General features: G+C 38.4%; 1 long non-coding RNA gene across 1 annotated transcript; it reads right to left on the bottom strand.

Annotated features, from left to right (window-relative positions):
• Window positions 1-11,803: 11,803 nt before the first annotated feature.
• LOC129350468 (uncharacterized) lies at window positions 11,804-17,085 on the bottom strand. Its single transcript, XR_008603880.1, has 3 exons — window positions 17,017-17,085; window positions 14,504-14,662; window positions 11,804-13,263 (listed from the first exon to the last, which is right to left on the bottom strand). It is a non-coding gene; the product is annotated as an uncharacterized LOC129350468 (long non-coding RNA).
• Between the last annotated feature and the right edge of the window lie 937 nt (window positions 17,086-18,022).

Genomic DNA, 18,022 nt, shown 5'->3' with positions numbered 1-18,022 from the left:
ACTGCAGAAACTGAAATGCTAAAGTTAGATATCTTCCTCAAAGTGCAAAACAGCAATGAGAGCATTTTATGTTTAATGCCAGATATAAATAAAATATCTGGGCCTCTTTTCATTACATGCCGTTGTTTCGTTGGTAAATCTGTTTATGATTTAGATTTCATTTTGACTTATATTTATTAATTTTTCTTCTATTTCTTTGTGACTCTTTAAGAAGTCTTGTAAAAATACATGTCTGTTATTATTATTATCATTATTACACATTTGTTAGGAGCTACCACACCTTTATTTCATTCAATTTAAACTTGGCCTGTTATTTTATTAATGTAGTTCAGATATAATGTCATTTATTATGCATATTACATAAAGATATTTCGGTGAAATTAACATACATATACAGATAGTAGCTTTATGTTACACTGCAAAATATACATTTAGTCAGTGCAATTGAAAGGGTGTAGATCCATGAAAAGGCAAAGGTATTTACAAGTGTAAACCATTGCAGAGCTGGATTCTGTTTGATATTGGTGCAGTTTTGAAGACTAGATTTCCAAAAGATTCTTCATGTTTTCCTGTCTGTATTTAGGTTAAAGTCCCTTTATTTTACGCTGTTTTCACTTTTCTGTTTCGTATTTAATGCAGGAATTGACATTGTATACAACAATAAAAAGAAACTGTAGCTTCTTATACTACATTTTAACTCTTTCTCAGTGTTTCCCAACAGGAGTCGTCAGTAAGTCGATATTTAGTGTATTAAGTGTTTATTTCTGTGGAAATTAGAACATTATTTGAGTAGTTGGCCAGTTAGTCCCTGTGCAGTCCACATTCTGTCACATTCATGTATGTAAATCTTCTGTCTTTCCGCATACTTTCCCAGAAAGAGCGAGCGACTGCCCATTTTCTCTCCTGTTTTGGTATTCTCTTATTGCACTGGACCTCTTCTCAGAAATGCACCAGGAGTTCCGGCAAATTACAGAACCTTCGGTTTTTGATCAGCAAATCTTCAGAAGGGGGCTTCTTCAAAGAAATAACTTCCCACTTCACTTCTTAAGCTGAACAAAAACTCCTTTTAAATGAATGGCTTTTGCTCACAGCTTGTGGCCGCAGCTGGCAGTATTGTTGCCCACTCCCGTCCTCTGGTCACAGAACAGACAGGCCGAGGATGAAGGGCCGACGGAGGGGGCTGACACAACAGGTACAAACATGAAACAACTGCAATTATAGCCCTCCCTCCTTCCCAGCACCGCCGAGTGACTCCACAAGGTGTTGGTTGATTTATCTGGTTTTTATTTTGTTTCCTCAGAAGTCTTCTTTTTTTTTTTTTTTGTCTAGAATCTCTGTGAAAATCTCAGCCGAGAAGACGTTTGATTCTCTTTAAAGAGGATCACAGAACATCTGAGCAGCACTTCGGGCCCGTTGATCATCAGTAGGATTCTGAATACAAAAATAAATAAATCCGATGACAGAATCTTCTTCTTCCATCTAACCTGACCCTCCTCTGTGAGAGGTCAGGCTATTTCCAACATTACTCTGGAGAGACCAGACTCATACTTTACTCCTTGCTGTTGTTTTTCCTGTGAGGATATTATGGACTCCGGCTGTTACTCAAAACTGTGACCTGTCCCATGAAAATAAACCCCCCAAATATGCCTGCAATTAAAGCACATGTTGTTGCTGTAAGTGTTATTTCTTTAGGAACGGGTCATCTCCCTTCTTCATTTCTAGCCTTCATACAGGAAGATGTACAAGAGTTCCTCTGACCTCCGTCTTCCTCGGCACCTCGTCTCATTCCACTCTGTATGGGGCTGTAAGCTCACTGAATGCAGGGTCAAGTGCTATCGCTACCTTCCAGTTTGAAATTGATTTTCTTTACTTGGACAGCTCTTGTGTGAAACTTAGCCTTGAGGCACAGCATATATGTTAGTCCATTATGTAAAACTGCACTCCATTTGCTTTCCATCCACTTTTAAACCTCCCACTGACACCTTTGTCCATTTACTGCAGCTTGTACAATCTAAACTTTGGGGGAAGGGTACGGTCAGTTCACCAAAAATCCCCCCAAAAATGATATTTTGTTACCTCTTTTTTTTCAAAATCTATTATTATTCAGTGCATTAAACAGCAGAAACTGAATGCCATTTAGTTCTATCATATTGAAGTTGAGGTAGAAATCTGCATATCTCAAAACCTGGACATCTAAAATCAAAACAAATGGGCATACAAGAGGGACGTAAGGAATTGTAAGTGATCTTTGAATAGATTTTGGTCTTCATTCCCTTGGAATTTTTCCTTTCTTTTATTGCTTTCAACATTTCAAGTCAAAGCGAAAACAGATTTCAATTGAAAAACATGAAATCTACAAGTCATTGCATAAGTTTGAATCCCCTTCGAGTCAGTTATAGGTAGAGTCACCTTTAGCCACAATTACAGCATTTAAGCCTTAAACATCTGGATTTTACCCCATTCTAATTAGAAAAACTGTTTAGGCTCTGTCAGGTTACATGTAAAGCCCCACAAATATGTTACTGGACTGACTCCTTGTCATCTTTAAACCACTTCCATGTAGCTTTGGCTGTTTGTCAAGGTCTTTGTCTTGCTGGAAAACAAATCTTCCACAAGGTCTCACTTCTCTTGCAGACTGCGTCAGGTTGTCCTCCATGTTTTCTCTATATACTGTTGAATTAATTTTGTCTTCTACCTTTACAAGCTTTCCAGGGCCTGCTGTCAAAAAGCATCCCCATGTCATGATGCTGCCACCGCCATGCTTCACAGTGGGATGATGTGTTTGGTGTTCACCAAACATAGTGTCTAGTCTGATGGCCATAAACCTCTATTTTGGTCTCATCAGACTAAAGAACTTTTTTCCATTTGACTTCAGAGTTTCCCACATGCTTTCTGGTGAACTCTATGCGAGATTTAATATGAATCTTTTCAACCGTGACTTTCTCTTTGTCACTCTCCCATAAAGTTCTAACCGGTGAAGAATATTCCACTGTTGCTGTAGTCTCTACCATCTCAGCTGCTGAAGCTTGTAACTTCTTTAGAGGAGTCATGGGTGTCTTGGTGGCCTCTATCAGTTCTGAAGTCAAGACAGATTTACATATGAGCCACATCCCTTCTCTTCCCCTGTGATGGATTTAACTGTATTCCAGAGGATATTCCAGTCACTTGGAAGTCTCCATGCATCCATCCGCTAACTTGTGTTTTTCTTTAATCATTTAACAAAGTTGCTTGGATGTTATTTAGTCGTCATGGTGTAGTTATAGCCAGGAGTACTGAGTCACCAGTGACCAGACCTTTCAGGTACAACTGTCTTCACCCTGTAAAGACTGAAACATATTCAGAGCATTTAGACAATCTCTAATCCACTACCTGAGAGACTTGGTTGTACCTGTGTGGAATTAGATGAGTCACTTTAAAGCATAAAGTGAGATCACTTTATGTTTTTAAATAACTGGCATCACTTTTTAAAAACTTCTTTTAAAGACTGTTCTTGCTTTTAAATTAAATTCACTGTGACTCAATGCTGAAATGCCATAAAAGGGGAAAGCTTCCAAGGGGGTGAATGGTTTTTTATAGGCACATTATTCTATATTTGATGTGCCATGTTGTCGGAGCTATTTTGGAGCCACTAGCTGGAGCCTCTTTAGGCTGATAAGGGTTATCATAGCGAGGCACAGCGGCTGTACGGTGCAGCACACCTGGCAGAGCTCCACTCTGGCGATGCACTCTGTATTTTCCCGGCTATTTTTGTCCATGCAGTGGAAGTTAAGACATTGTTCACATTTTGATGAAAGGCAAGGATCTCACATTGGGGTCAGACGGCTCACCTGCGATGCTAGGTGGGCACCAGGTGGACCGGGTTCACCGACTATAGCAGAGAAACATCACAGAATCTCTATGGAAGCTGTGTGATTATGGCCTGACGTGATTTTGCATTCGCTTCCCCATTTTCAACATCAGTTGTTGCCACTGATCATAACCTACATCGGTCATTCGCTTTTTCCGAATGTGTGCTAAATAGTAAATGACAAAAAAGCAATGAATAGTTAACAAAACAAAGCAGCGTATAAATGAATAAATGAACGGGTTGCATTTAAAAGGCACAACAACACAGGCTTTTCAGTATAATGGCTTTAAAATTTTAAGTTGGTGAGTCATTAGAGCGAAAAGGTGGATCTCTGAGCAGCACTTTTACACAGCGCTGCTTTGATTCGTCATATCTCAACCTGCTAACCCTCCTGTTGTCCTCATTTACGGGCACCAAAAAATATTGTTTCATTGTCTGAAAAAAATCCAAAAATTCTGCAAAAAATTCCCCAAATTTCTGAAAATTTGCAAAACCTTCAGGAAGAAAATTGCAATAATTCCTTAAAAGTTTCCCTTAAAAGGTTTATTTTAAAAAAAAAAATCCTCCAAATTTGGCAAGAAAATTCTTGTAAATATTTTCAAAAAATGAGTAAAAATCTTCCAAAAAAAATCCCAGAAATATCTAAAGTGATTCCATATATATAAGTAAAACTTCTAATATTTTCTTTAAGAACATTCACATAAAAATCAACCAAAATCCAGCAAATTTCGCTGGATTTTGGTTGATTTTTATGTTAAAATCACTCCTTTGTAATCCTCTGCTGTACATTCAAACCTGAGGCCTTAAATAGAAACAGACAAGTATCTGATTGAAGGAACTTCTGCAGAGTCCTGGTTCCAGAACATGATGATAGAATTATAGACAAACTTTAACAAAAGCTGCCTGAGAGTTTACAGGTTTTTATGTTAGATTTCTTCAGTATCTTAATGAGAGTTATCAGCAAAAATCAAGTGTTCATTTGATGAACTTCATTTCCTTAAACATCCAGAATTGGAGCTCATATCTTTGGCAGCTGTAAAGTTTCTGCTCCTTCAAAGTTCACAAAACAATGAATGAATTCCTAAAACACTCTCAATGCTGGAGAGCGTTTGTGATGCTGAAGCAGTGAGCAGTTTTTCAGTTTCTTCTCTGGAGATGCACAATGAGGGACGTCTGCAGCGACTGAGAAAGAGTCTCACCACATCCTGACATGAGGAAAAAGACTTTATTGAAGACTACAATGAGAAAAACTATCAGACAGCAGACGGCTGCATTCAAGGTGACCTCTGAACATTTGATCTGGAACAGGAATTCAATAACGGCAGCATGAGCTTCATTTCAGTCTGTAGCTGCTGAATTCATGGATGAATCATCTGGCACTAGAGAGGAAGATCATCAAACATCCACATCAGCTGATGGAGGTCCAAGAGTCTCACCAAACAAACAACCTACAGAGTGAAGACCTCCAATCTGATTGGACGGCCTCCTATTCAGCCACATGTGTGAACAAATGCCTCTAAGTTGATTTGTTTTCTAAAATAAATCTAGTTTGAGTCCTAATCTATGCCTGTGTGTTTGCTTCTTTACACCGCTGTTAACAGTTTAGGCTGTTAGATTGTTCCAGATAAGACAAGTACAAGATTCTTCAGAGCCGTTCTACCAGGAGCCTGACAGGAAGAACTCCAACAGCTACTGAATGTTCCTGTGGTCCCCTCAAGGCTACAGGAGGAGTCCTACGAGGACGAGCTGGTCCACCTGATGGCGGCCAGTCGCTGCGGTTCAAAGCCAACACCGACTACGTGGACTTCTACTGGACCACACAGAGGCCTTCAAACCGGACCAACAAGTTCAGCAACTCCCCGACTCGTGGGTCTGAGGACACCGCCAAGCCTCGGCCCAGCTGGCCACCTGTCTGTGGGTGTTTGAATGCTGAGAGGTTTGTGGATGCATGTGAACGTTCTGTGTTGAAACAGCAGCTTTGGACTCAGTAACACCAGGAAAAACCAAGAGCTCCTTTATTTGTGACTTCCACTAAAAAAACTGATGAAAATAAGTTTGCCAGGGTTCTGACTGATAACAGATTATTAAATAATGAAAATAATCGTTTAAATATTCCTTTAAACAATCCTTTTAGGTCTACATTTCCTTTACACTGACTTCTTGGTAAATGTACAAGTATTTTGGGTGGAATATATCATTAAGCCCAATGTTCAAGGGTTCTTCTGGGAATATACCATTAAACCAACCTTTTAGGTAAATGTTCCAGGATGTTGGGTAGAATATACCATCAGATCAACCCTTTAGGCCTACATTGGAAGATGTTAGTGTGGAATATTACTCCAAACCATCCTTTAGGTCTACATTTAAGGTGAAATTCTCCTTTACACCAAGATTTTTTTGGTCTACATTGAAGGATTTTAGGTGGAATATTTCTTTGAATGAACTTTTTAAGTTTATGTTCCAGGATGTTCGGTGGACTATACCATCAGACCAACCTCCAAGGTCTACAGTAGTGAATTTTAGGTGGAATATACCATTAAACTCACCTTTTAGGTCTACATTGGAGGATTTTAGGTGGAATTTTCTTCCAAACCGTCTTTTAGTCTACATTCAAGGATGTTTAGGATGGTATATTCTTCCAAACCAACTTCTCAGGTCTACATTTCAGGTGGAATATTCCTCCATACTAACTTTTTTGGTCTACATTGAAGGATTTTTTCTAAACCACCCTTTGGGGTCTATATTTGAGGTTTTAGGTGGAATATTCCTTTTAACCAGCCCCTCAGGTCTCTTTGAGGATTTTGGATGGAATACTCGGTTAAACCAACATTTTAGGTGCATGTCCAAGGATTTTTGGTGGAATGTTCCTTTAAGGTGGATGTGTGAGGACTTTGTAGGTGGAATACTTCCTGAAACCAACCTTTTAGGTCAACATTCAAAGATTTAAGGTGGAATATTCCTTTAAACCAACCTAAATTTCATGTTTTGATCATTATCAAGTGAGAAACCTCAATCCAGACTCCTCAAAATGATGTTTGAGATTTATGCTGCTGTTATTTGTTTAGTCCAAACTGAACTACAGAAATCTTTGTCATTTTGCATCGGTTCTATTCAGATATTTGACGCCACAGTCCAAAGAAACACAGAAGCTAAAGGTCAACATGTTCATGGAGATGAGGTAAATGCATCGTGTTACAAACTGCATTTGACGTTTTAGATGTGTTTCTGTCTTTGTGCTTGTTGGGAATGTCATCTAATTATTCCAGGAAGTGAAAACTGGATGCAACAGGTTTGGACTTCTACCCTCAAAGACGATCCCACAGACCTGGCAGCGGTAGATCTGAGGTACATGTTGGTACGAGGACTAACTGTAAAGCTTTATTCTTTCTGGAAAAAAACATCTTTGACCTGCCGTCCCTGTTCAGCTGTTTGTTGTGGAGACCTTTGGAAGAACGTGAGATTTTCCTCCTGCTGATGGTAAGACATGCAGTTTATTGCTTTAAACTTTCAGGAATGAAATGTTTATGGGTCTGTTACTGAATCGAACTGGTTGGTTTGTTCTGTGATGAGGAATGAGGAACCCGGATTATTACCCAGATTACAATGATGGTTCTACTATGGAACCAGTTTGACATGTTCAGGTGTTCTTTGTGTGAAAACTCAGAGATTTCAGGGATCAGAAGGTGGTTTTCAACTTTCTTTGTTAACTTTCTGCTTCAACTTTAAACTAAATTTCCTTGACTAAGCCAGCCCTCTGGACTTCCAGGAAGCTGTGTTCCTATTGGCTGTCCAGGTGGCTGCTTGGTGTTATCAGGAACACCTGAGCAGCTCAGTGTCTTCCTGCTTTATTTAGCTGCAGACAAACATTTCCTCTGCTTCTCTTCACCAGTGAACTGGGTTTGGTTCCATTGCTTTAGTTTGTTCTTTAGGTGTTGGCTTGCAGCTTCCAGCAGTAAAATCATCTTTAATGTGTTTCTTGGTGTTTTTTAGGGCTTTGTACTGGATAGTTGTCTTGGTAAATGTGGTTCTTTAGCCACAGTTAGCACATGGTGCTAATGTGTGCAGTGATTAGTGGATTTGATGCAGCTGAGTTGTGTCTTTATCTTGGCTGTAGTGAGTCTTCAGAGGTTTTTGGTCAGACACATTCTGTATTCTTGTTTGAGAACCAACGTTGGTTGTCCAGAAGGTAAGAGTTCCTGTCCTGATTCTCTGTTCTCAGAGGTTCTCTGGTAGGCTGCAGGAGACTTTAGCATTTGGGTTGTACTAGTTTGGTTTTTGTATGGTTTCATTTGGACGACTATCTTGAGGCCCCTCCGTGTGGTTTAGTGAGGTTTTCTGCAACAGTTCTACAAAGCAACCTGCAGCAGAAGAGACTTTGAGAGTTTTTAGGAAGTTCTGGAGATCAGACTTTAGAGCAGCAGAAACATTTGTCAGCAGTTTGAGCAGGAGAAAGTGAGCTTCAGAGTAGAAATGAGACGGAAACTTTCTTGACCCATGTGGTGAGGTCCTGTACCAAGAGTTTGAGCAGGTTGTGAAGAGTCTGTAGTTCTTTGGTCTAAAAGCACAAGAAGAGTCGACTCATTAAAGGAGAAAACAGGAGATATTGTTGGTTCTTCTGTCGCTCTGCAGTTTCCAGTTTCCTTAGACTGAATATCAAGTTTATATTTTAAATGATTTCCCATGTGAGCCCAAGAAGACTTCAATAAACTCCCTCCATCCCCTGGACACAACACAGTTTATCATGATGCTAAATTTTTATTTTTTATATATATATATATATATATATATATATATATATATATATATATATATATATATATATATATAAATAAAAAAATTTTAAGGATGTTTTTGAGTTTAATCATAGTTTTAGCATAGTTTTTCTCTCTTTGCTTGTGTAGTTTTATCATCTGTGTGAAAGGTTTGAGACAAATAAAGTTTATTTGATAAACTGAATAACTGACTAACTCATGATTGTGACAACAGAAGTATTTTCATTGTGATTTAAGATTTTGTTTCATTTTTAAGGTTGGGGTTAAATCTTGACAGAAAAAATAAGATTAAAAAAATAAACTACATGAAGAAAGCAATTAAATATAATAAAACAAAGAAAGCATTTAATATGATAAAACTAATTAAATTAAACACTAAATAAATAATTTAACATTAAAAAATCCAGTTAATTAAGAATACTAGCATTAAAGATAAAATATTTAATTAGATAATTAAACATTACAAAATACACAGCATTTAATTACAAAAATAAATAAATTAATAACAATTAGAATATTAACCATTAAAGACAAAATATTTTAGGTAATTGAACCGTAAAAAAAATACAATTAAACAGAATATTAAACATTAAAAAAGACAAAACATTTAATTCAAAAATTAAACACTGAATTTGAAAATTAAATCTTAGAAAAGAACATTAAAACATTAAAGAGGAAATTAAACAATAAAAATACAATGAAGCATTTAATAAGAAAATTAAACATTAAAAGATGATAAAACCTTTAAAAAGTAAAATCTTAACAAATATTTAATCCAAAAATTAAACATTGGGAAAGAACAGGAAAACTTTTTAATCATAAAACTTACAAAAGTCGATAAAACGTTTGAAAATGCAACAATTAAACATTAAAAAGACAAAACATTTAGAAATCAAATCAGACATTAGAAAAGAAATAAAATGTGAGAAAAGAGCAAAACTAAACATTTAAGAAGAATCAAACGAAAGACAAAACATTTGAAAAGACACCAGTTAGACTTTAGAAGATCAAATTAAACAGAAGAGACAATAAAATGATCAAAAAGAGCAAAAACAGATAAAGGTCTGAAAGTGTTTTCTAGTCTGAAATGAAAACATCAAGTTGTTTCTTCAAACATTTCCTCTTTCTATGTTCTTGGTTTGATTGTGGACAGATTTACTAAGAACTCATTTCAGAAAACTGCTTTCCAGATAAAGTCTACTAGTAGTTGAAGGCATTGATCAAACTAATGTTACCTTCTGATCTCCACAAACTTTACTGCTCAGTGAAGAGAATCAAAGTTTGTTGAGGATTTCTAAAAAACCCACAGATGAAGGTCTGAGAAGAACTCAGATGGATGATCTAAATGTGAAATCAAGACTCATGGTCACAAGTTTTAAGGCTTCTGTTACCAGAAAGTTCAAACTAACAGAGAAGTACTGAGAAACTTTTAAAACTTCAGTCCTCAGACTGTCTGAAGGTTCAAACTAACAGAGAACTACTGTGGGACTTAGAAAATTTCAGCCCTCAGAGTGTCTGAAGGTTCAAACTAACAGAGAAGTACTCAGGAACTTGGAAAATTTCAGCCCTCAGAGTGTCTGAAGGTTCAAACTAACAGAGAAGTACTCAGGAACTTAGAAAATTTCAGCCCTCAGACTGTCTGAATGCTCAGGTCCTGAGGACTCGGGAGGTGTGGAGGCTTTGGAAAGTCTTGGAACTGAGGGTTCCACCCTCCAGCACATAGGCTGAAGTCCAACCTCCTGAGAAAAACGGTCGAGACGAGACTCGAGTTAAAAAAAAAGTCGAAAACGACAAAAAATAGATGATAAATGCGCAAAAAAAAGAAGAATTAGTATCTGAGCGAGTAGCTCAGGGGAAAAGAAGACAGACTACCAACTGGAAGGTCGCAGGTTCGAGACCCGCCACCGGCCTTTTTCTTTGTTCGTCTTTGTCAGGATTTTCAAGAAATTTAAGAAGTGTCTGGTCTTGAACCAGCGACCTGCAGCTCCACAGGCAAATCCTTAACTCACTGAGCTACAGATCAGATAAAAAGAAATAAATTCGTCGTCCCTTTGGCATCGTACTTCCTAAAGTGACCACATGGGTGGAGCCAAGGCGGAGTCTGGGTGGAGTCAGGGCGGAGAGTAGGCGGGGAGGTGGGTGGCGGCCTCCCCCCTCTACTCCCCCACCTCCCCCCACCACCCACCACACCTTCCCCCGCCCGACGAGTTTTTCGAAAATCTGAGTCTCCACGGGTTTCCCGAGTTTCTCGAGTTTCCACGAGGTCGGAGGCAGAACAACTTGTCATAAAGAGGTGTTGAAGTCGGCCAGGATGGACTGACTTTTGACAGCGACTAGAAGGAAGACCACTAGAAGAGCAGGTCTTTAACCACCATCCATAAAATCCATGGAGTCGCTCCAGAGAAATGTAGGAAGGTCAACTTTTATCAGTCTCCATCCAGATGTTCACCTTGATATCGTTGAGATTTTTAGCACCACAAACCTTTAGTATCACACTTTATTATCATTTATTAGGATTTTAATGGAATCCACCAGCAGATTTAGTTTTTGTTGACAAACTTTATTCTTGTCATCGTGGGACTGCAGTATTTAAAACTGTTCCTTCTATTTGACCTCATGTTTATTAGTTTTAGTGGAGAAAGTGATTTTAATTGTCCATTAGTCTCTTAAAAACCAAATAATAAATTGGATTAGTCAAGAGGTTTAAATTTCTTACTTTGTCATATTTTAAATATGGCTAAAAATATAAAAATAAAGCGTCTTGAGACAATTTGACCTGTAATTGATGTTACATAAATAAAATTGAATTCAAATTGTATGTATCTTGTAATGTTGGAGTAATTCAGCCATATATGTTGGAAAACACATTTTCTTTGTCCATTAATCTGTTGATTGTTTTCTCTAGTAATTCATTTCTTGTTTTGGTTTATAAAATGTCAAACCTAAATATATTCAGTTTTGTCATAAAAACCAAAAAGATTTACATTCATGATGCAGGAATCAGGCAGTTTTTCACTTTTTATCTTCGTTTAGTCAGAAAGATAGTTGCTAATGTGTGAATTGTTGCAGCTTGTGAGCCGTAAAAGGTTTGAATCTTTGGGGCCGAGTGTCAAAAAATATTTAGAAACCAACATCAACAAAACACTCAACAAAGATTTGAACATCATTAAAGGGAAATCCAACTTTTGCATGACAATGTCTAATGAAAGGACATTTATTTCCAACGTAAATGTGTGATATTCATCCTCTGGAGCTTTCTCTTCACATCGTCTTCCACCTGAACTGGTTTGGTCAGGAGCATGTGCAACAAACATTTGAAAAACTGCACTTTAACATCAATGAATGACACTGAAGTTTAATCTCTACATAAATGAGACTCAGTCTGAATGTGCTGCTCTGTCATTAACTCCTAAGTTTAGGGAAAGTTCAAACAAAAGAGGACAGTTCAGATCAGACTTGAGAATGAGCTTATTTTGAACAAACATCTCAGACTTTCTGAGCTTCAGCACCTCTAGCAAGATATTTTAACAACAAGCAACTCAAGAGATCCACAAGTTGGAGAGAGTTAGCTTTAGCTGAGCCAAAGAACATGTGGGACGCTAAGCTAGCAAACATTTCAGACTATTCTCTGTGAATTCTGAGAAATAATTTCCTATTTAATGACAGAGCTACACATCTTAACTCAGTCTCATTAAAACAGACTCTAATTCAGTGTCATCCATCCATATTAAAGTGCAGTTACCCAAAATGTTTGTTGCATGAGCTCCAACAAAACCTGTCCAGGTAGAAGGCCACTTTGACAAACAGGAAGTGGACGATTCCAAGCAGATTTATAGAAGGGGGAACCGGACTGTACTAAGTGTGGTCCAGTATAGAGGGGTGTTTTGTGGGTTTTTAAGGCTGATAATGATTATTAGTGAGACATTTGAAGTAGATATTCATTTGCAGTAAATGAAAGTATTTAAAATCTTGGAGTTCAACTTAGAAGAACACAAACTCTAACAGAAAACTTTGTTGATACGCTTTTGTTTTGTTTACAGATGTTAAGTTGGAGGAGTTTTATTTGTGACGTATAACTAATCAAATCACTCCAGAAGACAGAGCGACCACAGGTAGATTAAGGTTCAGAGCCAAAGTAGCACCATTTTTAAATGTATTTATTACCATAAATCAGTAAAAAATAAAATACTGCTAATCAGTAAATCAGTCAGCCCACAATTACTACAATTCTACAATGTATGTCTCTTTCCTTTGACTTGTTATTTGTACAATATACGATGTATATGATGGTGTTCTTTCATCCCAAAGGCTATACTATGATGTTTTCTAAGAGACATACGATGCTACTCTGGTTGTTCTGGCTCTGGGCTGCTGCACTCCTCCTCTGTTGTTTTCTGGATTGTACTCAGCTGCATGCCTTCGTCCATCCGGCCTCCGTTGACTCGTCCCGCCTGCCGTCTCTGGAGCTGAAGCTGGATTGGAACAGACCAAAGTACAGTCCAATCACGATGCCAGCTGCCTCTCAAAAGGCTCCTTCATCTGGCAGGTGGCAGCACTTCTTCTGAGGGGAAGCTGAGCTGGCCCAGCAGAACTTTGGAGATGTGTTCCAGTGGTTGGTGGATGTGTGGGGAGATAGAGAGGGACCTTTGAATTGTTCACAAAGGAAAACAGGGAACCCATTGGTAGTTTTAGTTTAGGGTGCTACTGCGGTGTGTTTTGGGGTTTTAAGAGGTGAAAAGGAAGAGTTTTTTTTCCTATTGATTATTGTTTACTTTGTTCCTGGTTGGAATGTCCATCAATGTCAATGTGAAGTTCACTTTTAGTTCTGTTTATTTATTTTCATTTTACTAACACCCATTTGTTTTTAACCCCCTCACATGTTGTTGTAAACTTACTCTTTCAAATAAATACTCGTCAAACCCTCTGGCAACCAGCGTTTGTACTGTTTTTGTGTTGCTCCTCACCTACTTCAGACAGCCGGGACATAACAACATTTTGTGGACTAAAGGCTAAACTATGACATTTTCAGAGCGACATGCTATACTATGACGTTTTTAGAGCGACATGCTATACTATGACGTTTTTAGAGCGACATGCTATACTAAGACATTTTTAGAGCGACATGCTATACTATGACGTTTTTAGAGCGACATGCTATACTAAGACATTTTTAGAGCGAGATGCTATACTATGATGTTATTAGAGCAACATGCTATATTATGATGTTTGTTGGGCGACATGCTATACTATGACTCTTTTAGAGTGACATGCTATACTATGACGCTTTTAGAGCGACATGCTATACTATGATGTTTTTAGAGCGACATGCTATACTATGACATTTGTTGGGCGACAGGCTTTCCTATAGGCTTTTTTAATTGACATATTACTATGAGGTTTTTTTTGTTTTAGTTTTTTTTGTTGTTTTTTAGCAACATATCATAAGAATTTGAACAGTTTTAAACATTACTATACTTTTACTTGTGCAATGAAATATTATTCTATGGCATTTTTTAGACAATATATTAACTCTGATATTTTCTTGAATTACATACTATTTTGACAATATACTGCACTATGACATTTTTTGAACCACATATCATACGTGACAATTTTAGGCAACATCCTATCATTTTGCTGTTTTTGAACCACATAATAATCTATGGGGTTTTTTTTGCCGACATGCTATACTATGAGCTACAGGCCATACTATGTTATTCTTGAAAAGTATACTATACTTTGACATTTTCTGAACTACACCCTATACTATGGCGTTATACACAGAGTGCTTTGGTTACATGTTGATTTATAATCTAGATTTTTTTCTGTTTTGTTTTTTGACAGGATTACCACAGACCTGACCATGAACACCGTTGACACCCACCTCAGGGAGACGCTGCCTAAGATCTCAAGGCTGCTTGGTCGTGGTCTTTCTGGCACGTACTCTTCCAAGATGAGCCGGGAAGTTTAACACTGATGGAATGACACCAGGTCTAAGCCGACAAACTTCCAATTCCTCCTCAACCCATAGTCTCTGGGAAACCTACATGGAGTAAGAAAAGTAGACAGACAAGTAAATGAGTCTGTACACAACATATTTAAAAAGAAATCATGCTAATAAATTAAGTGCAAAGAACTGAATTAGCCAATACACTGGAGACCAAAGTTATTTAATTTGATAAGTATAACCTTGTTTAGTAACATTTCAATTATTTGAGAGCAGTCCTAAAGAACTGCCTGTAATCCCAATCATAAAATGGGTTTGGAGGAAGAACATAGATGGTAATCTGGATATACATGAGTTAGGCTTTATAACTACTATTGGTAGTATTGGTGGTCGTAATAGGAATGCGACTACTACTAGTAGTAGTGGTAGTACACTTAAGGTTACCACCTGTCCCTTAAAATACGGAATCGTCCTTTATTTGACAATTAATTGTTGCGTCCCGTATTGAAACAATACGGGGCGCAAATTGTTCCATATTTTCATAAATGTCCCATGTCTGTCACACACTCATCAAAACCGTATAGTGAACAAAATAAAACAGGAAATATTAAGGGCAGCCAATTTCTGCGACGTCGGACCTATGTAGCGAGGACCCGATGCGAGGTCCAGCGGATAGATCTCTGACTGTCCGGTCCTAAGGTCCTGTCTCTGGTTGCCTGGTTACAGACGGTGCTGCACCCGCGTGTTTAAAAATGTCTACACCCGAAACTCCACCGCGTTCAAAGAAGCAAGAACATTTTCAAAACTGCAGACGTGATTGGGAAGACTGGAACCCCTGGCAGTGGGTACGAGACAAACTGTGTTTTCTGCTCATGGATTAGCTGAAGTAAGGCAGCATCAGTGGACCAACATGTAAGAAACATGAGAACAGAGAGAACCCAACCAGCAGGTCACAGTTTATCATCATCTAATCATCTCCTGAAGTCCATATGGTGAGAGACATCAGTATCTGGTTGTTAATTTACCAGAGGATGCTTATAATCATGCTGATGTGGCCACAGACACTACAGTATTTTAGTGACTCAATAAATGCCTAAGTTGTTTATTTTTTAATGCTTTTATAGTTTTTAATAAACATTTATTAAATAGCCTATATGTGATCAATAAATGGCCTTTGACTATCTGAAGAAAAACTCACTCAGAACTCTGATATGCGAACAGCACTAAATAAATCAATAAATACATGCATACACACATAAATATGTCAACACATTAATTGTATTAAGATAAGATTTAGATGAAAAACAAATGTCTGCAGAGAATTTCTTTGTACAGTATTCTGCATTCAGTTGTTTATGTTTTTGCAGAATCCAGTATTGCACACTGGCTGGTCATTTTATTTCATTAGTTTGGTTTCACTGTTTAAAATGATGCCACTTATTTTCAGACAGAACCTGTGATAATAAAACAAAACAAAATTCTTAGTATCATGTTAATAATGCACTTAAAGCATTATGTATGGCTAAGTGCTTTTTTCAAAATTAAATATATCACTCCTTAGGTGGTAGTGGCCCCGAGTTCGGTAAAGTTGGAAAGATATTCACAGATTCACACTTCCAGCATCAATAAATCGTTAGATATACTTTGTCAAAACATAAACGATGCCTCTTTCCCATCGTTGTAAGGTAGACAATGTGTTACAAGCCCAGTTTTATCAAAAGTAGCTGTTTTTCAAGTTGCAGAAATAACATTGGTGTCTATGGAGTGAACAGGGACCGTCTGCAAACTGCAAAACCGCTGCAACAGCGAAGACACACAAATTTTCACTAACTTAACTCTGATACACTGTAGTGTCACCAAAATCACTGCAGCCTTCAACTGGTTCCTGTTGACACCAATGTTATTCCTGCAACTTGAAAGACAGCTACTGTTGATAAAACTGGGCTTGTAGCACATTGTCTACCTTACAATGATGGGAAAGAGGCACCGTTTATGTTTTGACAACATTTATCTGAGTTATTGATGCTGGAAGTCTGAATCTGTGAATATCTTTCCAACTTTATTGAACTGTGGCCCCGGCAGCCTACAGCCACTATTAAGGCTGGGCTATGATTTCCGAGCCGCGCGGAAATCCACACGTCTACCTGTTCTACTCTGGTACTTAGCTAGAGTAGAAGAAGTTTGCCATTGTTTACACCGCTTACAACACCGCATTTTACCGACTAACAGCATTTCAGCAGTTAGTTTTCATTTCACACCACGAACTGTTCATAACCCGGTTACCATGGTGATCGCTGTGTGATGAATCGTCTAAGTTCCCGTATTTCTCGACTTCAGCTAGGAGTAGGTCCTGGCCCTCCGCCATGTTTGTCCGCGCGGCTCCGTCCGCGGAAAAAGGAAAGCATAAAACGGGCTTTACGCATACTGGGAAACGGCCATAGTCCTCTTACCGCAAAGGTACAAAGCTGCTCGTCTTCTCCGGCGGCATCAGGAAACGTCTTCAAAGCTTCTTCAAATCCAAACGAAATACAATCAAAAGACCAAAATAACGTCATTGGTGCATTCAGTTGCAGTCGGACAACGAAGTTGCGTTCAGGAGCGTCGGAAATCGGAATTTCAGTAATGTAAATTTCCAATGAAAATTTTAGGGGGGCACATCAGATCACGGGGGGGGGGGACCACTGCACCCACGTGCCCCCACGGAAGATCCGCCACTGATGTCAGAGTCTCCAAAAAGTCGCTAGATTATTCACTAGTCACTTTTGACGAAAAAGAAAGTCACCAGGAGGCTTTGGAAAGTCGCCAGATTTAGCGAGAAAGTCGCCAAGTTGGCAACACTGGATGGAGGCACACAGCTGTCAGGCGGTAATTGTAGTTATTTTTTCTTTCAAATTGTAGATTGTTTTCCTCCAAAATTTTGCATAACAAACTTACCACTTCTTGAATATGAGGGCATTTTGACAGCACAAAGTACTAATGGAAGAACTTTTTATTAACCTTCTGTACAATACTGCACTTCCTGTCCTCCTCTGCTAGCTTTAGCCTAGCCTTTCATCTGGTCCTCTTTACCTGCTTGTACTGTTTGCTCGTAGCTCTGAGTAGTTTGTGTTCTTTACCCTCCACCCAAAATATTACCCTCGTGTGGCATTAGCTCACTAGCCCTCTGCTACCTTAGCATTGGCCCGTTAGCCTAGCCTATTCTTTTTAGCCTGCTGGTTAGCTTCCTCCCCTCTTTTGCCCTTCCTGGTTAGCAACATGTGTCTAGTCCTAGTCTCCCCACAGCCACTGTAAATATTGTAACTTTTAAATTCACTTGTTGTGAATAAACTCCTTTGCTGTAGCCTCTTATCTGGCCTTTTTGCTCGCTTTACTTGCTTGTTCCCATCTTGTGGCAGTAGCTTAGCATCTGCCCAACCCCATTTCTTTCCTTCCTTCAATCTGCCCTTGGGTTCTCTG

Source organism: Amphiprion ocellaris, chromosome 14, assembly GCF_022539595.1.
Source record: "Amphiprion ocellaris isolate individual 3 ecotype Okinawa chromosome 14, ASM2253959v1, whole genome shotgun sequence".
NCBI lineage: Eukaryota > Metazoa > Chordata > Actinopteri > Pomacentridae > Amphiprion > Amphiprion ocellaris.
The sequence above is the reverse complement of the archived record's forward strand: the minus strand, read 5'-3'. Positions and strand labels throughout refer to the sequence as shown.